We start from the raw sequence: 26,002 nt of genomic DNA, 5'->3' as shown, positions 1-26,002 counted from the left end.
TAGAAACTTAACGCAGCATGACAGATGGGTAATACAATTAGACTCTAACTTGATTTTATCTTATTAATTTATGTTTTTTATGGAGGCACTGCAAAAAAATGCATAATTTTTCAAACTGTGCTGTGATTAATAAACATCGCCCCTGGTCAAGAACAGTGTTGTGTCGGTGTTGGTTAGAACTGGGCTCCCACATATGTTTCTGTCTAGTGTCATTATGTCTTCTCATTGATGCAATTTTAAAGTAAACGAAGTAATCGAATTTGGAGCCACAGATTAACACACGGAACCACAGTCCATTTGACGGCCGTGTGTACCCGTAACATGCCTACATAAGAAGTCGCAGAGAGCGTCACGCGGGCACGACGGGGTCAGTGACCGCGCACGCCGCTTGTTTATCTGTATGAGAGGTCCTCGGGAGCGCGCCCCCCCTGGCCGAGGAAGGTGAGCGAGTGTCTGGAGGGGAGGACTCGGGAGCGCGACCAGCCGAGGGATCGATCGGATTAAACTCGATTTGAGTGAAATTAACACAAAGGAGAGAAGAGCAACGCACACTTGTCGGCGAGGTCGCAGATGCGAGACACGCCGGAGAAATATTTCATGAAATACAAACTTGAACTTTTTTTCCTCTGTTATTTTTATTTCCAACGAAAAGGGACCACGGTGGATTTTTTTCGAGCGAGCGGAGATAACGTACTAGCCCTACTAACGAGGAGTTGATTTGATAAAAAGCCCGAAGTGACCGAGCTTGTTGGGTAAGCTAACAAATCTGTCTTTTGAGTTAATGCATTTTTAATTTTATCGAGCAGAATTGAGTGCCCGTGTGATAGTTTCTTGTGGCCACTAAATGAGAATTAAACCCCTTTGACTTGTATTATTTCTTAATAGTAAGTTTTCCATACTTTTTCAACGCAATCGGACTGTAATACGCTGTGTGAGCAGTGTTTCCAAGCCGATGGTCACTTCATTCATGGCTAACTCGCTGGAAAGCTCACGTTCAGGAGTGCCACTTAATTTCGCTCGTGTTGTTCTTTTCTCATTTCAGCACAAAGTCATTGAAGGTTCATGAAACGTTAGCTGCCATGCCGACATGCTAACAATAGCAAGTTTAGCTTTGCCACTCGCTGCATCGCACACATACACACACACTCACACACGCACAACAGTCCTACTAGTTAGTTGAAAAGTGGAATTAAAAAAACCCAGCACAGCACAGAGCCTCTCTCTGTTAACCTGAGTCCGTTTCCCCTGAAACTTGTTGAATTTTGTCATATGAAATGTGGACTTTAAAAGTGTGCGTGTTAGCCAGTTAGCTAATTGTGTTGAGGCTTCTGTGAGACACGAGGTGGCTCGAGCGTAGAGGTGAGTCACTGGCCGACGCAATGAGCGGAGCTCTCTGAGGGAGATTCCCAAAGGAGAATACTGGGCATATATCGCCAAAAACGCGTCGTGTCGGTTGAAATCAGGTGTTTCCGCTCAAAAGTGTGCATACGAGTTGTATTTCTATTGAACACTTGTGTTTTCATGGTGAGGGGATAGTGTCCGTAGTAGACGCTAGTTGTATTGGACGGAAGGGACAGACCGGAGGAGAGGGGGAGCTGTGAGGCCAGGCGGTCATTCCATACAACCGTGTTTTTCACGTTGTTCCTATCACATTTAAAATTGCAAAACCCCCTTTAATATGTACGAAAGGGACTGTGGAATCTCATGTACATATTTGGAGCAGAGAGTAAAGTGTATAACTTGAGTAAAGACCGAGATGAGCGAATCGTTCCATGATACGGAACGACGTGCGAAATACCGCTGATAGGCTAATTAGCCGTGCTAGCCGCTGGAAGTTAGCCCAGCGCTAGGACACAGAAGTTCAGCTAGCCTGTTAGCCAGTTCTCATCCCTATTGTGTACAGGCGAAGACCACTTATCGCCCACCCCCACTATTACCCCCGAGCTAGCTTCTAATCTGCTCGGGGCGGTTATCAGTCGGTGTATAGCTCTTGGCCAAGAAAATTAACTTTACAAATCTTTCGCTTAACTTTTTGTTGTGGTTAGCAGGCAAAGTAACGCAAAGTCTTTTCCGCGTTTTAGCTTTTTTAAAGAACGCTTGTTTGCAGTTTACATTCTATCCGGTGACCGAAGTTTTGCGGCCACTCCGGCTACCCTTGATACCCGATGTGGACGAGACAAAATACAGCTCGGAACACCTGCCGCTTTCATTGTATCCTGTAAAAGATGTGTTGCAGGAACTATCGATAGGTACAAAAAATGTCTGCATTTTCCTTCAGTTTACAGTAGGACTTTTTGCTCTGTTTCTTGTGCTTATGTCCTCTTTCCCCCAGGACATGTTCTGTAATCGGTCAACTTGCACAGTGGTCACGAAACTTTGGATGCTCTGTCTCGGGGGTGGGGGTGGGGGGGACCCCCAAAACACACAAGTTGCCATTCAATCTCACATGGTGGTTTTATTCAGTCGGACATATTCAGTGTGGATCGTTATTGTTCCTCCCCCTGTCTGCCATGGAGCCAGGAGCTGCTACTCCCACCACCTTGTGTTTGTGAGCCAAGATGGCAGCTAGTAATGTTTAGCGGGCCACCCGGCCACTGAGCTACAGATAAGAGGCCCCGACCACACACACACACACACACACACACACACAACAGATGTTCTCCACAACTTGGTCTCTCTCCCATTAATGTCTGTCTTTTCTTGTGGTTTGGTGGAGAGGCAGTTTGGTCTAAGCTGAAGCTTGGGCACAAACATAAATGTCCCCTCATTTAAATTGCATTAACAACTCTGTTCAGGCGTATGTATTATATGTACTTAATATATTTTCAGTGGTTTCATTCTGGCAGATTAGTGGTGTTTTTTTCTTTCTTTTCAGGAGTCAAGCCTGTTTTTGAGTCCAAACTCAACAGGGCTTACTGGAATTGCTCGTCTCAACTTCGACTGGTTGGCCTCGAGGTCAAAAAATATAAGACAACGCGTATGTTGCTTAATAGTTTCAATAACTATCACTTTACTCTTTGGATGTAGGTCAATTTAACTGCCTGAAACAAAAGCTGTTCCTTGTTCCTTTTTTGAAAATATAACAACATTTTATTTGTCCTGTATGCTCAGACCACAAAACCTAGAGTATGTAGATTTCTGTCATGCCATTTCCCATTTTCAGCTCAGTCCCCCGACATGGCCTCAAACACAGCCAGGGAAATCCCAGTCCCCCTACCCTTGGGTTAAGTTGCAGGGAGGCAACACATGCTAGAATGTGACTCAGACCCCATCAAATACATTAAGATTTGACAGTTAATTGAGATTTCACAGAATGAAGCAATTCAGGTTTCAGTGTAACATCCATTCAGTGATGCTCATTCACCACATAAATAAAATGTGTTTTTGAGTATCATGAAACACGCTTTATAAGCAAGGCTCTACGCTGACATTTTTCCCAATGAGCACATGCTTTATGTGTCAGTTGTCCATGTGTATATTAATAGTTATATAAAATAGAGGAGGCACTAAAATACAGTAAAAAGAGGTGTGTCTCATTTGGCCCTTTAGGAACACGATTTGATGCTGGTTTGGAGTCACTGGGTAACATGACATGGAAGCTATTGAGAAAAAAACATAATTTCTGCATATTAATATTCATATAAATTAGAGGAAGCACTCAAATACGATAATACGAAATTTAGTTTCAATGGTACAGGATAGTGCAGGATAAAAACAGCATGTACATTTCGGACGTTGTAAAGTAGGATGGAGGGAAGTGGCGTTCTCCACAGATTTGCCTCCAGCCCAGCTGTACCGCAAACCTCAGTAAAGTCGCGGCTGGACCCAAGTCAGTATCCGCCGAATATCTGACCTAAAACTAACTTCACCACAGTCCGTTGACCTGTCACCTCTGGCATTACACTGGTTTCGTCATTACAGAAAACTACTGTGATTGGTGCATTGCGGCCAGAGGAGTGTAGTTTTTGAAGTAGGTTGTGACGGTAACTTGTGACCTTTGCTCACACACTGTGCACCGAAATGATTTTCCCGGTTTGCACATACATTTTTTTTAGGGGCAAATGCGAGTGAAATGCTTGCACTGTAGAGCCCTGTTAATGAGTAAAAAGCTTTTGGAAGAATCAAAGAAACATTTCACTTTGAACAGGTGTCCATCAATGTGTCATGCTTTTGAATAAGCTGGTCCCTGGTCCCCTTCTTCAAAATAAAACAACTTTCCGAGTATGATCGTCAATATAACGGAAATAAAATAACGTATTTATTCTTTCTCTGCGGCCCGGTACCAAATGACCCACGGACTGGTACCGGTCCACACCCCAGTGGTTGGGGACCCCTGATCTAAACATTTCTCCCATTATGTTCCACTCTCTACTGACCTGTGTAAAGTGTGTCAGTGTCACTATTTTTCCCCTCAGTTAACTTGTTTCCATTGATTTAAAATTCCCTGTCAGTTCATTCTCTTCACTACTGTAGTTTTGTGGCTGTGAACATCCTCAAGAGCGCAAGTTTTATAAAATTGGTTTAGGAGGCATCACTATCTCCCTTGTTTCTCCCAAATCAGAATGAAATTACACTTCCTCTCATTGAATTAATGGTTAAAATTTCTCAAAACCAATCACATTAAAAACAGTTGAATGTTTATGTGGATTTATCTGAAGGAAAGCTGTAGCTTTGATTTGTTTTTCTCTTGAGACTGATACAATGTTCTTACCAAAAGCACATTTTATTTGACAGATTGCTTGTGTTTACATGAACAATGCTACTCAGTAAATGGAATTGCAGCAGAACAAAAGGTAAAAGCCCTGGCACGTCAAAGTAATATATTTTAACTTTATAAAATAATTTGCTTTAAATGGTTGAAGGGCAGAAGTTCCAGTGACTTTTCCTGAAATTTCTCGAATCAGTCAGTTTTTGGTCAACTACTGAAATGTCTTGTAACATTATTTTCAAAGTTTACAGTAAACTGTTCTCAAAGTGAAAGCCGAGCAGCACCTTCACCTCTCTTTCATTGTGAATAGCTGTTCTGAGATATAGGGGCCATCCACATGGAAACACTTTTTTGTGGAAACGCACATGTTTTACATTTGGCCGATCATCCACGTGGATCCTGTGAACGCACTTTTTTGAAACCTGGTCTCAGGGTGGAAAAATTTGATAAAAGCCCTCGCGCCTTCTTTTGGACAGCAAATCTGCGTACTTTGTGTATCGATGACGCCATCACCCCACCCCTCAACTTCTAGCCGACCACTGCGACGTCTCATAACAACAACAATGGCGGACGACATGTTTGTGTTCGTGCTGCAGAAGATTTTGAGCCTATTGGGGTTACTGGGGCAAAATACTATGCTCCTCTGACACTACGATGAGCGAGGAAGGATTATGGACAACCGACTAGCCATTTTCGTCTTCGTGTTGTGTTCGGTTTCTCCTTCTACTGTCTGGATACAATGCGCAAGCTTTATGCGCATGCTCCGTCTCTTCTCTGTTTTTGGTGAATTTCAAGCGCCACCTATAGGCCTAGAATATGAACTAAAACCTGTTAAGTCTTTACAATGGATCCATTTGGACGCACATATTCTTGAAATGGTGCCAAGGAAGATGTGTGTGTGTGTGTGTGTGTGGGGGGGGGGGGGGGGGGGGGGGGGGGGGGGGTCGTTTTGGTACGTGTGGACATGGCCATAGGGAGCACTTTTTCTCAAGCTGCGCTGCCATAAGCAGCTGTTTCTTAAAGGTCCTCATAGGCTGTACATGGCACTCAGTTGTATTTTTCATAGCAACATAAAGAACCCAACCATGTCATGTCTATTTATGTTATTTTCAGAGTTGCATGTGGCATTCCTGAAAAGACACAGCCACTGATCTTCAATAAAAGCCAATTTAGAAAGCTCCTGATATAGAAATCGGTAACTGTAGACTGATGATCTTAAAAGGTTTTTGAGATTAAAGTTGGAAACACATTCTATATTGTTAACACTGAAATTGGCTAGAAAAAGCACAATGACCTGGCTAGATACAGTCCAGGCCACACAATAGCAATCATATCACATTCATACAGGGTAAGTCGTATACAGCCAGGTTTTTGTTGTATTTATTTGAATTACAATATGTATTTCTTTAATTTTAATGTACTGTAATAAGATTGGTATTCAGTACCTGCTAAACCACAAGTTCAGGTCACGGTGTCTGGAAGAAATAAGATGGTATCAGAACAGCTTTAGGTGATATAACATTAAGAAGTTCATACTTGGGAGGAATTTTGACAATATTCTTCCAGATAAATCCGGAAATCCGGCTTTTCCGACCTGAAAATGAGGCTCTCGTAAATCATGCAAATCTGTTTTGGGGGGGGTAAACATATCAATATCATGGGCCAATGGCGAATTTAAGTTGCACAGAGTTAAAGCACTACACCCCAAGTTATCTTGAAATGGATTATTATTGTCATTACTGCTATTTGTATAATTTCTACAACCCACCGTTTAAGTCGAGCGACTGAAATCCTCGTCATCCTATTCAAAGGCTGCAACAGGAGACTCATTGAACCGGGGTGAAGTTAGTTTCAGGTTGGATATTCTGCGGATATTCACTCGGGTCCAGCCGCGACTTTACTGAGGTTCACCCAGTGTTAGCAGCAGGAGGACGGTCAGCTCACCTGCCAGAGCCTCGCGCTGAATCACTGAAAACTGATTTAGGGACCGTCATTAAATTACTTGGCATAAATATATTACTGAAAAAAACTGCAATTATTTTGTATTATCTTCCATGTCATGTGACCCAGTGACTCCAAACCAGCAGCAGTGTTTCCTCTATTTTATATTAATATTAATATGCAGAAATTATGTTGTTGTGTTTTTTTTTCTTCTCAATAGCCACCATGTCATGTGGCCCACTGACTTCTGAAACAGATTCTGCTTCCATAAAAAATATATAATAAAGTTTAAAAATGTTCAAGAGGTTAACATATTTTCAAGCAGCAATGTCAACTTCTACACTATTTTGTCTCATGGCTTAGATTTTGAGTCGGAATTTTTTTTTCAGATTTTTCGAAAATCTCACCAGTGGTCGCCATTTAAAGGGTTATTTTTTCAAAATGTTATTCCGGGGGGCATGCCCCCGGACCCCCCTAGTGTTGCTGGTTACCAACTCAGAGCACCACTTCTACAAAAAAACTAGGAGAAACTGTCTTCTAAGAATTTTGGACGTGTGGGGCAAACTATTTCTATCTTAGCCGAAGCCGACAACGGGACAAAAAAAAATGTAAAGAGAGACATAGTGGAGCCGTATTTTTTTCTGCTTTTTTCCTTTGCCAATCCCACCTATGATATTTCTATGAGTTCAGTGCAGATTTTACCAACTAGACTTTCTAGAAGCTGAAGCCTTTCCACATGGCTGTTTTTCTTGTCAGATATCTGATTTGAAAAGTATTCACAAACCTTCCCTCCTTGTCAGCAGGGAGAATTGTGTATTTCAGAGGTAGATGACTCTGACAACAGGCTAAAGGCCAATACTGAACTGACTTTTTGTTCTCTGTGTAAGGTATATAGCACCTGATGCTTCTCTGCTTCTGTTATACAGTTACGTGGTGAAAGGCTGGTGTTGGGTATCTGAGCCAAAGGACTGGTCTTTGTTAGGTTGGCCATCTTGTCTCTTGTCATCATGTGTTGTGGATGGCAGCCCAGTTACAGAGATGAGAAGTGGTGCTGTTGTTTGTCTCCATCTCTTTCATCTTGCCACCTATCACTCCACCTCCACCCCTCACCCAACCCTCTCTGCCCATGCATGTGCTCCCTCCTCTTCTTTCTACTCTTCATTCTCACCCTTTCTATCTCTTTCTCTCGCTCCATCTTTGCCTGCCTGTCTGTTTTCTTCCCTCTCTTCACCTCCCCTCCCTCCAGTCCTCTCATTTCCAGCCAAAAGGTTACTGGGGGTCTTTAGCACTGCGGTGACATTCAAAGCTGAGTGCCATCACTGTTGCTCTCGCTCATCCCTCCCTCATACCTGTCTCTCCATCTGCCCCCTCCTCTTCACTCACCTCCCCCATCCCCCCATCCTCCTCCTGCAGCGAGGGCCTTCTGGACTTAGTGCTGTGCCTAGAAGAGAGGCTGGCATTAATACAGCTCTCAAATGTCTGTGTGTGGGCTGTATGTGTTTTCTGTGCCGTGATAGAGAAGATGGCCTGTCAAGTACATCTCTGACCCATATGTATGCATACCTTTTAATCTATCCAAGACCTCGTCCCGGTGCTGATGTGTAATATGTCCCATCGTTCCTCTTCCATCCTTCAGCTCTCTTCTGCGATCGAACCTTACTGCTGCTGGAAAACATATAAGCAAAGCTAAAACCCAGGACACTCCACTGGAAATATGTGGGAGTTTTGTGTCATCAGCTGCAGATGAATTCCATCGCTGAAAAGTGGCACCACGAAAATCTCATCAGCCTCCCAGAGCACGGCGTGGTTTAATGGCACTGTTGTGGCATGTGTGCATCCTTCCACCTCCCCTCATTTTCTATCACCATTTCTCTTGTCAAGTGATTCACATAGCTGATTCAACATTCCGTTAGGAAGATGATCTCTGGAGACCCGGTCCACAACTGTGTGACCCGCTGGGCTCCAATGGCAGATCAAAAGTAGTAGCCCTTTTTACACAGCCATGCCGCATTAACCCCGGAGTGGTGGTTCGCCAGTTCTCCCCCGATGGTGACTCACACGGAGCAAAGCATCTCCGCCTTTCCGTGTACGATTCACAGAAAGCCGGCGCTGCAGCTCCTAAAAAGGGTGTGAAGGCACACGTCACGACGATGACTTCGTTTTCAAGGTGTTTCCCCGGTGTCCCCCTGTCAATCTAAACCCGGGGATGGTTTATAATCACGTGGATGCTGTTATAATGTGTTGTGATTGAAATCCTGACCCACCAAATATCCCGGAAAGCGACGAAGTTTTGTTTTCGCGCTAAATTACACAATTGGGCTACATAATCGCTATCTGTAAACTGGAAGCTGTCTGACTCACTAACAGGGATGGAGGCTGTTTTTTCTGGAGTCTCGGTCTGGAGGGCTTTTATTTTCTACACAAACACTACACGGGAGGACAGACGCTTCTCCACGTACAGCTGTGGTAATATTTTCCTCATACGTTGCCAAAGAAAGTTAGTCACTACGTTACTTTTGTTTGGTTTGGTTTGTAATGTTGCTTTGTGGGAAATTTCTTTGTATTAAGCTGAGTGAAGGACCTGTGTAGTTATCAGACTGTCAGGCCGACACGCCCCTACTCCGCGCCACCGGCTTATCCATTCACACTGGTTTGGTTCTCCAAAATGCGGCCCTGATACTACCTCTGGAGGCGGATCACCCCCCTCCACATCTGAAACTTTCACACAGAGGAGGGTGCGGAGAATTGGCGCAGGATCCCCACATGCAAACGGCAGTGTGAATGGAGCTAGTGTTTGATTAGGGAGATGCTGCCTTAACCTGGTCTATATTTGTATGTATGTTTTCCTGTTTTGTCTCACATGGAGATGGCTCGGTGTTTTCAGGTTTCAGGGGGAAAAGATTATGAAAACTTTTGTTGGAGACTCCCTCTGATCTAGAAATGCAAATGAAGGCAGCGAACTTGAAAAAAACTCTCTGGAAAAGTTTCTGAGCAACAAGAACATCAGAGTTTCTTCTCTGCACAGGGATGACAAATCTCTTAACAGCCCCGAACCACTTGTGGTTTTGGACTCAAGGGTGTAATGAAACCTGTAGTTTTGGAGAAGTCTTCCCCCTTTTGAAAGTTAGTCAGGACCTCGAGGGGTTTCCCCAAAGGCAGGGAAGGTGGTAGTGTGCCTCTGTGATAACCCATGTGCATCACAGAGCTACAATTTCCCCCTCGCCTGTAACAGTTTGATCTGATTTTCATTTAGGTTCACACTGCATTCTATTTTTGAAGGAAATTCAAACATAACTATTGAAATGTTAATGAACAGAAAGCAGTGGGGAACAAATCCAGAGATTATTTTTTTAATAAATGGGACTAGAACTGTAACGATTAGGCAATAAAATAAATACATTTTGGTTTAAGATATTTTATTTTATTTGATAGGAAAACTTGAGAGATGACAGGAAACAGGATGAGAGAGAGGGGAGGGGTGACGTGCAGCAAATGATTGCAGGTGGGATTTGAGCCCTGTACTGCAACAGCAAGAACACAGCCTCTGTATGTTACATGTACATGATACCAACAGATCCACTTTAAGTTATAAAACAAAAATGTCAAACATTTGCTGGTTCCAGAATCTTAAAAACTAGAATTTGTTGCTCTCTTCCATCACATATTGCATTAAATGAAGAGTATTTGGGTTTTGGTATGTTGGTCAGTAGAAGTTGGCCGATTAATTGGCACAGATGGGACCAAAAAACAAACTATTGCAGTTGTAATTTGGCTGTGATAGCTGCTGAAGGCTACACGGCCTCTGGCGACCACGCAGTGGAGTACTTCACTATTTTGCATGAAGGATACGTAAGTCAATTTTCATCAAATGAGCGCCTCAAATGATGCAACATCCTCTCACAATATTCTGCCCACAACAATATCAACTGAACCATCTAATTCTGCAAAGTAACTAGTGGATGGGGGGTAGTAAGAAGGAAAAAATGGAAATACTCAAGTTAATTACCTCAGTTGTACTGAAGAACAGTACTTTGGTTTATTTCATCACTTGTTTTTTGAAGATTTTAACACGAAGATTTTAATTTTTTACTGTAAAAGAATATGTCCCAAATATAGTTTTTTAGTCTCCTTGATTTCTAAAAATTGATATTGAACGAGAAAAAGCCATATTGATCAACTAGTGTTTCCCACAGAATCAGACTTTAATTGTGGCAGTGACTGTCAAGCTGGGGTGCCATAGAGCATGGGCACTCAATACTCACGCCGACCAAGTTGGCTAACTAACCGGTTTAGCGCCGAGCTAACTTGGATGAGGATAAAATGTAATAGGGCGGTTCTTCTACATGCTACAGATTTCATTGGACCAAATTACTCAAATTCTGACTTTACAGACACATCTTTAACATTTGCTTTTGGGAAAAAGTCCCCAGTGCATCACATGACGATGTAATTACATGGCTTGGCCACGACTTTGTGGCGACTTGATCTAGACGATGACGCAAGCCGTCTACTTTGCAGAGGAAGTTACGGTCAAGCCAACTGTGTTAATTAGTCCTCCTCTTCTTCATTGGTTTTACCGGCGTACTAAAAACCACACTGCCATCCACTGTATCAGAGTACATATACAGAGCACAGAGTGCATAGACACCTTTATTAAGCAGTAGACAGATAGGAAATATGGGAGAGAGAGAGGGGGATGTGACATGCAGCAAAGCACCTCCGGCCGGAATCGAACTGGGGTCAGCTGCGTATGTGGCATGCGCTCTAACCACTCAACCACCTGCGCGCCCCAGAGTACATATCATGCTATTCACTGACCGGTGCGCTTGTCTTGAGTGCGTGAGAACAGGATCGATTCGTGGCGGTCAACACTGTCAACCCCTACTCAAAATATTTAGTAGTGTAGGGATTTTGAACTGGTGATGAAGCCAAACATGCAGTGAATTCTTGGACCCAAAGTGCAGCAAAAAATGGAGATCCAGAAAGGCATCACTCTAACTAAAGCTGTACATTATAGTCATGAGCATCTTGGAATTAAAACATTTCATGGACTTTACTGCCTATAAATCCTGTAACCATCAGCCAGCATTGTAAAAAAAAATTTTGGCCATTACTATCTGATGACGTTGAGTAGATGTGTGGAGGAGACCAGTCAGCTAGTCACAAGGGTGTTTTCATATGGCATTTCACAGCTATTTGAATGGCAGTAAATCCTTTCGTTCCATCATCATGAAGTTCAGAGGAGAGCCTTACGTCGGTTGGATATGTGACAGCTTTTCAAGAAACACAGCAGGGTAATTTACCTAGGGCTGAAACTGACTTTTATTTTCAGCGTCAAATAATTAGTTGAGTAATCGATTTGCCATTTGCCTATAAAATGTCAGAAAATGATGAGACATCATTGAAAAAGTTGTTTGATGTTTTCCATAGCCTGAGATCGCTATCTCAGTTGCTTGTTTTGTTTTGTCCAAAACCTAACAATAATCAGTTTACAATTTTGACAGTATGATTAATTGTTGCAGCTCTCCAAGCATTATATCAAACATAGTCCTTTTTAAAACAACTTCAATACTGTTTGACATTCAGGATGGGACAGTATGAATGGATTTTCCATGGTGGTGTGCAAAAATTTAAACTGTATTAATTCTTTTGACCTTGAAGGGCTGGCCATATCTCAAATGTTAAAACAAATGGCGGATGAGGTGAGTCACATCAGTAAGGCCGAGAATTTACACGATAACGAATGGTGTAAGAATATTTATTAAATCTCTTATCCTTGTTGTACTTCCATGTTTCTGTCTTCGGGGCCGTGCACATGCCGCCGTTGTTGTTGTTGTTGTTGTTGTTATGAGACGTCGTGGGGTTCAGAGGTCGGAGGCAAGAGGTCGAGGGGTGGGGCGATGGCGTCATCATTTTTGAAAGTATGCGGATTCGCTGTCCACATGAAAACGGGGGGCCCAATTTTTGGATTTTTCCACCCCGAGACCCGATTTCAAAAAAATTAGTTTTCAGGCGCTGCGTTTTCAGGATATGTGTGGACGGTTGGCCAAAACGATGCAATACATGTGCGTTTTCACAAAAGAACGTTCTCGTCTGGACGGCCCCTTACTGTCAACATCACCCTAACATATGCATCTGCACCTGTACCTCCCCTTGAACTCACTTTCAGATGCAATGATATTTTTTTGTTTTTAGACAGGTTCATTAGCTGAGCACACACACACACACACACACACTTTGCTCCCCCCTCCACTAGCAGGTTCCTTGGCCGGCCCCTGTGGCCTACTTCTCTCTCTCTGCCTCTCCTGTGCTGTCTCTGGGTCGGCCTCTGTGTCCTCTGGGACCAGACTGGGAGCCGACCAGTGGTTTTCCTACCACATGGTAAAGGCAGGGAACAGATTGGATAAACACAGCCTTTCCCTGCTGACGAGCTCCTCCCCGAAACACACACACACACTGTCCATTAACAAAGCAGCCGTGCGTAAAATAACCAGATTTTCTCCAGCTTCACTGCTTCACTCTTTTTTTCTCTTGCTTTCTTGAACCCCCCCCCCCCCCCCACTTCTCTTCCTTCCTTCCGGGCCTCAAATCAAAGCCCCAAACACACGGCCCCGCATCCCTTCACTTGAGCGTAATTACCCACACAGCTAGCCAGCTCCTGCATGCTGTCCTCCATTTCGGAACAAAGGTATAAATTATAGCGGTTTAGATCCAAGTGGCAATGTGAGGTGGGTGGATGCACACGTGCTCTCCAGAGGAAGAGGGAGATCACTCACTTCCTCAGGAGTCTGTTTAGGTTGTGTTCAGAGCTTCTGATGTAGTTTGTTACTTTGCTCACTCTGTGTGTGTGTGTGTGTGTGTGTGTGTGTGTGTGTCTCTGTCTGTCTGTCTGTCTGTGTCGCTGTCTCTCTGTCTGTGTCGCTGTCTCTCTGTCTGTGTGTGTGTGGAAACATGGTGTTGTTGATATGGCAGAGATTTCCTGTAGTAAAGCCTGGAGGCTACAGACAGTTTAGCTGCCAAACTTTGAACAGCACAGACAGGACTGCCTTAAGCTGCTGTTGGCTAATCTCTCTTCCTTCTTCCTCCTTTCACCCCACACTAACACTGCATACACACTGTGAGCCATTTGGTCAAGCTTGATGCAGCAAATGAGTCCCCCTCCCCAGGTGCAGTGGTTTGACGTCAAGAGTGTGACAATAGCGTGCTGTGCAACCATATTCCAGCTACACAATACCGTGATCAGCCGTCCAGTACTTTGAACAGAAACCTTTGTGTACGTTTCAGCACAAGACTTATTTTGATGAGGTTGGAAATGATGAGTGTTTGCATTATTTACTCTTTGGCTTTCTGTTAAATTAAGACCCATCTCTACTGCACTACAGTGAATGACTGTTTAATGTCACTGGCTACCAGAAAACCATTCAGTGGCTCTAACTTGGCAGTGATATTCTGTGGTTATAGCTTGGCTTGAATGCTTGGCCCTGATAATGGTGGTTTGACGGAGCTGCGCGGTTGGTGTGAATTCCATGGCCTAGCTGGCTAACTTATCAAGTCAGCTAAAACTATACATGTTAGAGCCACTCAGCGATTACTTGTGGTTTCAGGTGAGGTGGAACTTGTGGAGCTGTAAATAATTTTGTTAAACACAAAGGCACATGTGCCTGCATCCAGCAGTGTCAGAACCAAACCCTTTTCATATGTTTTCTGACTTTGTTTAAATGAGGTGATAAAACTTTCGGCCACCCTGAGGTCAAAGTTCTGATTATTTCAGGGTTTATTTTGAGACATAGTTTGCTTGGGGTTACAAAACAAAAAAGGCAAACTCAACATTATCTCAACATTTAGGTGCTATTGTTTAGGGCTGCCACGATTAGTCGACTAGTCACGATTATGTTGACTATTAAAATTGTCGACGACTAATTTAATAGTCGACACGTCGTTTTTTTTTTGTCTGTTTTTAAACTTTGTTTTTCTCTCAAAACTGCTGCGGCACCTTCCATGGTAATGGCTGCAGCCTTCCCGCAGGCTGCAGGTCCAACTCCGCCCACAATACCATTTTAGGATCAGTGTGCCGGCCGTCTCTGAGCAACACAGAGTCCAACTTCCTTGCTGACTTTTATCCAAGCTCTCTCCTGCTTCGTCCAGCTCCCTGTGTATCTGTATCTGTTTCTGTCCGGTCTCTGTATGCGTATGGAATGTGGCAGTATAGTACGGAGCCAACAAGCTCCGGGGCCCGAGCACGGAGCATTAGCCCCAGTTAGCACAACAATAGAGCAGCTAGCTTTTCTCGCTTGTTGTGTCGCTCCAAGCCGGGCTACAGCGCCGGCAGCAGCGCTCCGGGTCCGCTCCCTGAGCTGTGTACCGCCACTGTAGACGCATACAGAGACCGGACAATAAAGGAGAGTGCTTGGAGAAAAGTCAGAGAGGAAGTTGGACTACCTGCGAAGTTATGAAAATATGTCTCTTACTTGATTACAGCGGTCTGTTGTACTTTACTATGAACCACAGTAGCACAATCACAGCTGAGTTTCCCTCATACTGGCTTGTTGAGTTTACTCGCTTCGACTCAAAGGAGTCATTGTAGGAATAGTGATATTATTCACATGAACTGAGTTTATAGGGGAGACAGTGAGTGTAATAATTACATTCATGTGTCCTACATTTCCATAACTCTGCCTCATATAGAATCACACGATGTGGTATTAATATATATTGCATCTTTTAATATAGCCTACATTGGCTTTAGGTTATGAACAGGATTTGTAAACCATATTCACAGTATAAACTACTACGTATGTTTGATGCCAGAGACAAATGAAGGAAAGAACAGCCTAAAAAACCTTAATTATTTGTTCTTGTGTTGTTTAGGCCAGTGCCTTATGCTTATTTTACTCAGCTGTTTGCACTTTATGCTACACAGTTAAAGAATTGTTTGTTGCTAGAAGCTGCATATTTCATTAAAGGTTAAATGAACTATCATCTTGTCTTTTTTAGTTAGCATATACCTTAAACACTTCAAGCTGAAAGCTAATGATGGTTATATAAGAGCAGCTGCATGCTGGTGCGATAAGCTGCTGTATGTTTTACATTCAATTTACGTATGATCCGATTAGTTGACTAATCGAAAAAAATTATTGGTGATTAGTCGACTATCAAAATAATCGTTTGTGGTTGCCCTACTTTTGTTACATCATTCAGAAAATAATCTGCAGGTTAAAGGAACAATATGCAAGGATCCAAAAATGTATGCAAAAATGTTTTGCGCCATGGCACTCCTCTAGTTTTATTCCAGCGCAATTCACTCTTACCAATGTCTAAATTGTTGGTCCAAGATTTACTTGTGCCCTTGCTCCGTCAAACTCTTTCTCTCTTCTGCATCTTCCAATAATGTCCCCTCCATTTCTTTGCCTCTGTCACAAGGTCTGTGTTATAACTACCTGGAGACATGCTAGTGTGTGATGCAGTACACATTGTGGTAGGTTTCATAGTGCTGTTCCTGCACTGTGAAACCTGGTGTTCATGGCACACCGTACTCATTAGCCCCATTCACACTGGCTTTCGGGTGCGGCTTTAGAGGCCGTCTACACGAAAACGCTCTTTTGCAAAAACGCATCGTTTTGGCTGACCGTCCACACAGATCCGGAAAAAACGTAGCGCCTGAAAAGGCACTTTTTTGAAAACGGGTCTCAGGATAGAAATCTGAAAACGCCCATTTTCTTAAATGATTTTTTTCTCATACTCTGAGCCAAAAATCTCCTCTTCAGTAGCACTTGCATACACCAAACTTTCCAGTTTTATTCCTATCTATATTCTTAAGGTTTTAAGAGAGGGGTTTGTTCATATATCATTCATAGCCTGATTTATATAACATTTTATTCCTAAAAACAGGGCGAAAATGTTTTTTTTTTTTATGGCTGTTGACAGTATTTTCTGATTTATGGAGTGATAAAAAGAGATATCTAAAATTCCCTCTGTAAAAACCCTATGGCTATAATATGTCAACAAAATGAAACAAGAATTTTGAACCTGGCTTTATCCAGTGTTTAGATTTATGTTCTGGAAATGTATGCAAATGAGCGCATATTTAATTGGATAATGCCTCATTTGTATATTTAAACATACAATTTCAGAAAACTCATAATACAAAAAGTAACTGTCTTAATGTAAGTAATCAACTAGGGAAGTTTCATGGTGGTATATATTAGTTTAAAAAATGGCCCTATTCTTCACCTGTAGTGTTTCCCCTTAATTAGCTCATTATGCTAATTATGCAAATTGCCCAACATGCAACTTTTAGCAACCAAGCTTAATCTCATCGGCTAAACCTATAGATGACATTTTAATAATAAAAGTTCATAGGAAACAACATTTCTGGGTTTAGTATGGGCCATATAGGGGTTTCCAGTAGACTATGACTGTTTGTCCTGAAAGGAACAGAATCTTAATTGGCATCATTGGTAACACCTGTGTTTATTTTACTGTAATGTCAAAATAGGGTTATAAGGCTGCTGTGATAATGGGCTGCTGTGAAAAAGGTCTATTGTGGTATGTCTTGAAACACCAATCTGCAAATGAATCTGCTTCAGTCCAGTACTCTGTACTTTACTGATAAGTTTTCATACCACGACAACAGCAACAGCAAGTAGATCATTATGCAGCAGAGGGCGATCCATTTAATGATGTGCTTCGAATCACTTGTGGGAAAATGCTATTGATGCACCACTAATAATGGAGAGGAGGAATGGCCTTCTCACACAGGCGATGGCAATTTTTTAGGTTTTTAAATCGAGTTATTGTCCCTTTCCAAATTGACCCATGTAGTTTAAAACTTCCGTCTGTACAGGCAGTCATATCTGAAAACACTGATAAACATCAGTGTGGTCTTGTGAAACCACATAACACTTCTCAGTTGTGTCACTAAATCTTTGCTTAATGTCACTGGGTAGTTTACTGGGTTTACATTTTAGTCATTTACATTAAAAACACACTGTTTTTGGTAGTATAATAAGACTAAATCGGGATTCGCAAAATTAAAACGGAAAAAACGGAATTCCCAAAAATTAAAACGGAAAAAATGGAATTTGGGGAAAAAATAAAACTGATTTTATAGGGCCCTATGTAACCCTTGCTGAAGGGTAAGAGGCAGATGAATTAGCAGTCGTACTTGGGTGAAGGGCGGCAATTGATTCATCTTATACTAGATTTTCTTATTTCATTTAAATTGACAAAGGAAAGTGACATATTAAGATTGTATTTGTATGACTGATGGTCCAAAACCAATATATACATTTATGGTTTAATATCACTGAAGACTGAGAAAACCAAAACATATTCACATTTGAGAAGCTGGGACCAGCGAACAAACATTTTTGCTCAAAACATGTTAAACGATTAGCCTACTTTCACTTTCTGTCACTCTACTTATTGACTGCTTTACAATTACATTGAACGATATTGTGTCTTTACACCCTCGAATGGACTAAAGGCAGGGACACACCGGCCCAACCATTGGACATCTGAAGCGTTTGGGGAGACTCGGACAAGGTCGGGAACAAATCTGTTTGGTGTGTTCAGCTGCGTTGGAAGCTTTTTGAACCGCGAGAACACTGTCTGCTCCGATTCAACATGCAAAGTCTGAGAAGGTTGGCTGTCGCCCGTCTGAGCCATTGGATTCTCTGATTGGTCATACAGCTAGCGCACAACCATTCTGATCGGCGGTGTGCTAGCGAATCAGAGCAGTGTGTGTGGGAGGGGCGGAATACTGCGTGCGCTTTGTTTTTCTATGCACTCCGTTCATTCCTGTTTTATGTAGCACCACCAGCTTATTGCATCACATGCAAGCGGTGTGTTGGGACCTTAAGGATAAACCTGCCAGTCACAGCCTTTTCATGTTAAAAAGTTAACTGCATTGATTGTGTGCATTCATTGGAAAGCATGCATGTCTGCATGTGGATAACAAAATAAGGGGGCGTTCTCTGTTTTATGTTATCGACGTCAATATAATTCAAGCAGTGAAAGCAGTTTTTCTGCTGTACTGTTGGCTGGGTCCATCGTTGTACAAGAGGCTGAGCAGTTTTTGAGGAAAGAGACTGAGTACTAGAGGTGTATGAATCTTAACTCATCTGGATCTTTAACCTGGTTCATTAAAATAACCCGTGAGTTGCGAATCTCTAGTATCATTAACTCGAATCACTTGAGTCCTACTATAATCAAATCTAAAATGATAAATAGCGTTGCGCAGAGCCGTATACATGGCTTGCCACGAGCTTGCTGCGAGCTACTAGCTACGAGTGTTTCCCTCCTCGGCGGGATCATCCCTATGTTCCCCGGGTCCTATGTTCCCCACTTTGTATGGAACCGGGGAACATGGGACCATTTTTTAGAAAAAGGGTCCCATGTTCCCCGCTGTTCACCCAAAGGGTTAGGGTTAGTATTTATTAGTCTTAAAACATGAAAAATGCCAGAACAGGAGGCGGACCCTCTACGCGGTTTTGACTAGACTGTGGCGCCCACATAATTGTACTGTACACACTCCAGCATATGGATATTGTCCCGAACACTTTTCAAAATAAACTGACGATATAATAGGCCTAACGAAATTAAATTAAATTAAATCATCGAAGGCATAGACCTATGTCGCACAATGCAGCAGTTATGGAAATTATGGTGGAAAAAATAATCCCTTAATATTATTGGACCCGTTAAGGAAAAGCGGGGAACATAGGACCCTTTTTTTAACGGTCCTATGTTCCCCACTGTTGCCGGTTGATGAACAAACCAGGGAACCCTAATCGGCTTGCGGGCTAGCTTGCGAGCCTCCATGCCGGAAACGCAGCCGACTCGTCGTAGCTGACGAGTCCAGCATCGGGGCTCGCAAGCTACGAGTCCGCTGCGTTTCTGGCATCGGCGCTCCAAGCTACGAGTCGGCTGCGTTTCCGGCACCGAAGCTCGCAAGCTAGCCTGCAAGCCAATGCGGGAAACACTCGTAGCAAGCTCTTAGCCAGTAGCTCGTAGAAAGCTCGTAGCTCGTAGCACACAGCCGACTCGTTGTAGCACTAGCTTGGGAGCCACGATACCAGAAACGGCCGTGACTCAAGTCAGAGCAGGATAGCGCAAACAGCCGGCTACGTTCTGAATGAGTAGCAGACGAGGGAGTGAAGTCTCTGGGTTAGACTTCCTTGAGTCAGCATGAAAAGCACATCCCTGTCATAGTACAACAGAAGCCATTCTCCAACTTCTGAATTTCAGAAGTGGAAGAATGACTTCTGTTGTAGGCTACCTGCAGAATATTGTGTATGTTATTTGAGAATCTCAAATAACATGCACAATGTTCTGCAGGTAGCCTAGGCTACTGTAGGTTTGGTGGCATAGATGTGACATAATAAAATGAAATTAGGTCGATTGATCTTTGCAGTCAGAAATAAATAAAAGTCCGACAACAATGGCTGTCAAATCAAATGTTTGGAAAAGAGTTGGATTTTATGAAATGGATGGAAAGTTGGACAAAAATCAGATTAACTCTGTACCACAAGTGTGAGACGGCTTGGTCTAACTTGTGCAGACGACGAGGATGCTAGAGAAGCTAGCTCTAGCAAGAACACACATGGAGACACAAACTTTTTTCAGCCAAAACGCTTCAGGTCAAAGGTAATCACAGCATCTGTAGCACGTTTTATTGCTAAAGACTTACAACCTGTCTGCATTTGAACGTGTTGCCATCATTAGCTGTATTCTGAGACTGCTGGTAGTACTGCACACTGTTAACTGTCATTGTCTACTGACATTACGTACTGAATTGAACCATATTGCACTCTATTTACTGTCTACTGACAGCTGCCGCACCGTGCACACTGTTAAGTTAATCCGACTTTTGAGTTTATCAGTTGTAAACATTGGTCTGATTGTTAACCAAAACAGTGATTTTATACATTGACTCTCTCCTCTGCTTCCTCATAATAATCAATCAGCTACATCCAGTTCAGAGAGATCCAATGTAGACAGATCCAGCTCAGAGCAACCCTACCCATGGAGACTCAGACTAAATGCCTCATCCTTTTATGAGATTTGGTGTCTAAAGTGGCACACTGACCGTTCACCTAATTCCCTGTGCAGTGGCAGCTGGGCCTCAATGCTAAATGGTGCATGTGTTATGTGTGTGTGTGCTGTGAGGAAGAGACGAGAGCTCAAACTTAGGAGCAGTTTATGGAGGAGTTATGAGGAGAGCAGAAGGCTTCTCTTTTCCATGCAGATAATGAACCCAGTAATTGAAGAAATGAACAAAACAACTAGTGAGGGGAGAGAAGTAGATGATGACAGAAGTGAAATCTGCAGGAAAAATGTATCTATCTTGTGAGATGCGAACTTCTAGAGAAAATGATGCAGCAGAGAGATTCTGTTGCCTACTTACTTGGGCACAACTAGGGCAGTGATCTGATGAAAGGCTTGAGGCCCATGCACGCACGTACGCACGCACGCACGCACGCACGCACGCACAGTTACTCCCACACCATATCCAGCAATCACTTATACAGCTACAATTATTCTATATTCTAGAATTTATCCTCTGATGTAGTTTGCATCTTGCTGAGCCGACAGGAAATTGGTTGTGTTCACACTAGCTTGCTGCAAAGGATGTGAAATTACACACATTTACCCTCACCTGCCTCATGCTCACATGCAGAAACTTTTTTTTCTTCCTGTAGTGATTGAAATGCACAGGAAATGATGTAACTCAACAGTGCTTTTTCTTACACCACAGTGATGTAGTAGCCGAACAAGTTCTCTAGTGGCAACAGCCTTAGTGCTTCAAATGTAGGGTGTGTGCTGAGCTGTCATTCTGTAAGAGTGCTTAAATGAATTCTACAGATATCATTTATGAATTAGGGTAGAGCTCTGAAAGAGGCGCTGATTCTGGCTTCTCAGATGTGAGCATTTTCTGTTTTTATGCAATTGTTAATGCACTCTGCTTTCTGGGAATGTGCAGAAGGCAGATTAAATGCTTGGATTGCAGAAAACGGACAAAAAAAAATGCTGGGTGTAAGGATGGGCTTAAAATCGAGTTAGAACTGTTGGGGGTTCTTTTAAAAACATGCTTTTTGACTGCTGAACATAAAGTTTGAACCTGCTGTGCTTTCATCTACATGACACACATTTACTGTTTTTACTATATGGTATACTTGAACTAGCACTCAAATGTAGCTAAGCTTTTCGAAGGATGATCAAATGACCAAATGAAGAAGCTCTATTGCCGCATTTGCTCCATTTATATAGAACCAACCTTATCCATAGGTAAAAATTAGCCAGCAACAGAACTTGTAGATACATTGGAAGTGCTTTGATGCAGCATGTCCCTCTGCTAATCCAGTTAGTAGTTTGTAGTGCAGCATTAAATGAACTACCACACTCTGCAAGTCAAATGGTTAAATTTTCCCAATTTCCGTTTTATTTTTTCCCAATTTCCGTTTTTTCCGTTTAAATTTTTGGGAATTCCGTTTTTTTTACCTTTTTACTCTTATTTTACTACTAAAACAGTGTTTCTTTAATGTAAATGACAAGATGTACACAAATTAAATAGAAATCTCTCTATAAAAGCAAAATCTGTCTGTCTGTGTGTGTGTGTATTCCTCAAATATCTCTGCAGATCAGGATCAGACTGACCTGAGAGTTTCAACATGGCTGCTGCGTGGTTCAAAGGTGTGCGACTTCACATTTGTTTGGACTGCAATGATACCGTTAATAAATTATTTCATAAATGCTTTACGAATTCCGCAAGCATTGTCCACCGGAGCCAATCACTGCAGAGCCCACCGCGACCCCCCACCTTAAATAACAAGCAGATTTATACCTGCAGCGGCGCGAGCTGGACCGAGATTTTGCCGGCGGTTCGGTCCCGTTCTGTGCATCTCAACTGACTGTTGTGGATTAAACGAGTCTGGACCGAGTCTATTCGGGTCTGAGGAGACCCGGAGACGCGCGGACAACGAAGTGGAATCTGAATCTGTGGATGTTCGTGTGTAGCTAGCTGCTAGCTGCTAGCCAACCTACACGGCTCACCAGTCGACAGACCGGACGCACCGGCACGTCCAAAACTGGACTTAGGGTAAATAATGTCCGCCACGCTTTTTCGCGGACATTGCCGTCACATTTGCTTTGTGTCTGGTGCAGGAAGAAACGGTAAAAACGGGCTTTTGTCACGAAAGTGTCCAAGCAGCAAGTTTGGTTGTTGAGGAACAGGAAGTTGTGGGAGGGACGGAGGCGGATATTGAGAGTTGAGATATTTGTGACATTTAGCGTGTTTGGAGTGTGTAGTTGGTGTGTTATGTAGTGTTTGGTGTAGTGTGTTTAGTGTGTAGTGGAGTCGGTTTTTTGTTTAATGAGTCAGAACAATGAGGAGAAGCTGAATGTGGAGCAGGCAGTGCAGCTCTTTATTCAGCTGGAAGGAGCTCAGGCAGACCTGAGCATTGCCTGCATTTAAATGTAAATAGTTCAAATGTAAATACATTTTTAAAATGTATGCACATATTTAGCAAACAACAATTTATATTTGCATTTTAAGTAATACATTTTTTTTTTTTTAAACATATTTGTGGTTTTCACAGTAAAAAAACTTTTTCCTACTCGGATTTTATGGGTTTTTTTTTTTGTGATTTTAGGTCTATTGTGTTAATACAGTATGTCAAAATGAAAAAATAACTGTACAGTGAGGTTGTGCTGAAAATAATGACACCACGTAAATAGTTTTTAGGGTGAAATATAATGGCAAAATCAAAATAGTCAAAAACAGCCAATTATACCCTGGAATATCGGATTTCACAACAAACCTAAATATCCCTGATGTTCCACCTTCAAACACAGCCTCATTTGGCCATCCATGAAAAAGCTACTTAACCTCCCACTTTTCTATAGGAACACATATTTCCTACGGGCACTGCACTAGTTACCTTAAATTTATTGAGGTGACAAACACATTTCCTCAATACTGTACCGTAGAGTGCACTAGAGTGCATCAAAAACATCTGATTTCATCATGTCTTCATACAGTAGTATATTTGGTGTTTTTATGGGTTTAATTTTGGTTTCATTGAATAAAAACATGATCAGCTCTCAGGCAGATCCAGTAAATGTTTGCATACCAAAATTGTTCTGAAAATTTAATTTGTAAATATTCAAAAAGTTAGTAAAGATGACCAACAAAACGAGAAATTATACTCGTGACGTTATGTCAATTACATACTAACCAGCTAGCAGTGAAAACACCAGCCCTCCCCCTGTCCTCTGAGCACCCAGCCCAGGCAGAGTCAGCTAAGAGGGTTGTGGCTAACGGGGCTAGCTAGCTAACAGCAGCTACTGTTAGCAGCAGTTAAGTCACTCTGGTGATATGCCGATAATATGAATCGGACAGGTGGCTTACTCTCTCGCATTACAACTCTAATTATGATCCCCAGGTCTGCTTCTTTGTCAAATTCCGTGATATTCCGCGTTTAACAATAGATTCCGTTTTAATTGGCCAATTCCGCGATTCCGTGATCGCGGAAATCATGGGCCCTATTAAATGATGTGATTTGCAATAAGCGCAAATGTTGTTGGTTGTTCCGTTTATTCATAGATTTACAGAACCAATTTGGCTGTCTTTTTTGCAGCTAGGTCCGTGGATTTAGACAGAAGGCAGTAAATGGGGGGGTCTGTTTTTGTCTGCCAATTTGGCGGCTCGGAGGGTACACTTTTTTCCACCTCCATTGCTATGTAAATCCGAACCATCGATGTGCCGGCAATTGCGTGAGATGGGCGGAGGTGTCGATGACGTGCACCGTTGTGCGATCCAAAGACGGGGAGTTTTAAAACCAGAAAACAGCTGATCACAGCAGTCAGTCCATCACTTCATCCGCGGACGTCAAGATGAGCAAATGGAAAGACGCTGAGATCTGGGAGATGCTAGCGTCTCCTCTGTCTCTGTAACTGTCTTCGTTGTTGTTGTTGTTGCGGCAAGCCACTAACAGTCGCTACTTTCACATTAAAAGCCCCCGCTAAGAACCCAATTCTAAACTCTAATGGGGTGCAATGTAAAGCTCTTGTTTTGAAGACACAAAATCGACCTGCTTCACTGTTCATGCCGAACTTCGTGCTTCACGTCAGGTCACATGTTTACGCCTACCCCAGTGGCGGCCAAGTGGTGGCTTTTTGGAGAAGGAATATTACACCTGCCTTTTAGATAGACAAGGCGGCACATTGCAGCCTTTAACTTGCTGCAAATTTGCCACCTTTTCTATCAGAAAGGGGCTAGTGTTTTTTATCCTTTTGAGTAAATCTGAATGGAAAACATCTGCATCGTGACAGGAAGTGGTTTATGTGAACACAGGCACTTATAACGCTGCCATACAGAATCTACCGATTGCAGTTTTAATTAAACAGTAAATGACTGTGAGACACTTGTGGCTCTGTGATGGACTGGACTAGCAAGCTGCCCAGGATGGACCCCACCACTTGCCCAGTGCATGCTGGGATGTGCTTCAGCGGGCTGTACACTCTAGATTCTTTTGATGTGGATATCTCTTCATTGCATCTTTGCTCATTCCAACAGGGTTTCTAGAGAGATCTCCTTGAGGATTGCATTTGATGTATTGTAAGATTCTCAATGCTAGTGAAGGGGTAACGATTTCCAGGACACTAGAGGAGAGGGAACTAGAGGAGGCAAAAGTTTAATGTAATGCTAAACTGAAAAACCTGTGGCTTAAGTTCCTGGTGCTACAATCATTTTACATTTTTAACCTTTTTTGAAAGGAATTGGTAATTTTGGGGCATAATTTAGTCATTTGAACTGTATAAATATTTATTAGAAGAGATAGCTGAGTAATTTGAGCAAATATATCATGTTTTATTCCTGATACTTGTGAAGTATGTGTGAGCCATTAAGTGGATGAGGAAAGTTGGTGGGAGGGAGGGAGTGGATTGTGGGGGAGGAAAGAAATGAGGTGAATGAGGAGGGGAACCGTAGTGATGGAAGTTGGTTGGGGTGTTTTTTGTAGTGCATTGAAGTAACTAGCAAACCTCCCCCACCTCCTCCCCATCCTGGCCTCCAACATGGCCTACACACACTCATTGATGCATGCTTGGTTCCACCTACCTTTATCCTCTCACTCATGCAGAGTGGACTGTTGCCTTGACTGTCCAGTTTCATTGTTCTTGTTTTTTTGTTTTTTTTTTACACACAGGTAGAGTCCTTTTTGGTTTTCAGATTTCTACACAAAGATATGGCAGATTTATTGATAGATCACTGTTATGCAATTTTTAGTTTTCCTTTTATACAGTGGGAGACCAAAAGACACACACAGAGGCTAGCAGGTTGCCATCACCCAC

The 26,002-nt window shown here is 42.6% G+C and overlaps 1 protein-coding gene across 2 annotated transcripts in view; it reads left to right on the top strand.

Moving 5' to 3' along the window:
* Positions 1-411: 411 nt before the first annotated feature.
* The window catches only part of chd7 (chromodomain helicase DNA binding protein 7), an 86,998-nt gene continuing 61,407 nt past the window's right edge, over positions 412-26,002 (top strand). Inside the window, exon 1 of one of the 2 annotated variants that reach the window (XM_030403541.1) lies at positions 412-752. The gene's annotated coding sequence lies outside the window, so the exon portion shown is untranslated. Of the gene's footprint in view, positions 753-2,871; positions 2,978-26,002 lie in introns of those variants that run through there. The other variant, XM_030403540.1, reaches the window with a different exon arrangement.

Source organism: Sparus aurata, chromosome 21, assembly GCF_900880675.1.
Source record: "Sparus aurata chromosome 21, fSpaAur1.1, whole genome shotgun sequence".
Taxonomy (NCBI): domain Eukaryota; kingdom Metazoa; phylum Chordata; class Actinopteri; order Spariformes; family Sparidae; genus Sparus; species Sparus aurata.
The sequence above is the reverse complement of the archived record's forward strand: the minus strand, read 5'-3'. Positions and strand labels throughout refer to the sequence as shown.